The sequence below is a fragment of the Propithecus coquereli genome, unplaced genomic scaffold (assembly GCF_000956105.1).
Source record: "Propithecus coquereli isolate 6110/MARCELLA unplaced genomic scaffold, Pcoq_1.0 Scaffold12, whole genome shotgun sequence".
In the NCBI taxonomy this organism is placed as follows: Eukaryota; Metazoa; Chordata; class Mammalia; order Primates; family Indriidae; genus Propithecus; species Propithecus coquereli.
The window spans coordinates 16,113,627-16,114,349 of record NW_012136080.1 but is presented as its reverse complement, the minus strand read 5'-3'; positions in this window follow the sequence as shown (position 1 = coordinate 16,114,349).

Here is a 723-nt window from a genome sequence, read left to right as displayed (position 1 = left end):
AGAAAAAGCAAGAATGGCTCCAGATTCCATTTCTGAGTTGACATAATCATGATGAACAAATCTGACAAGGACAGTACAGAAAAAAAGAAAATTACAAAGGCAAACTCACTCATGAACTTACATGCACATACACTCTTCCCCCAGCAAAAAAATTATTAATATCAAGGTGACCTAACAGAACATTGAAAATAAGTGTTTATTTCAGAAATGCAAGGTTCATTTAATTTTAGAAAACAGAGTAATATAATTCACCACATTAAGATATTTAAATAAATAAATGGAATGCTAATTTGAATGATGCAGAAAGGTGTTTCAAAAATTCAATAAATTCATGATTCTTTAAAAGTCTCAGAAAACTATGGAAGTTCCTCACCCTTATAAAATGAATATATCTTTATCTGTATACATATCTATATATGTACTATGAGTCTACATTAGATTATAGTAATATACATAAATCACATATTACTATCATATTTAATTATGAAATTTTGAAAGTTTTTCCTTTGTGACTGGGAATAAGGCAAGGATGCTACTCTTTTTTTATTTTTTCAGCATATTATGGGGGTACAGATGTTTAGGTTACGCATGTTGCCCTTGTCCCCCCTCCCCTCCTAAGTCCGAGTTTCAAATATGTCCATCCTTCGGGTGGTGCACATTGCACTCTTTGTGTATGCATATACCCATCCCCTTCTCCCTCCACCCCTCCAGCCTCTGGTGACC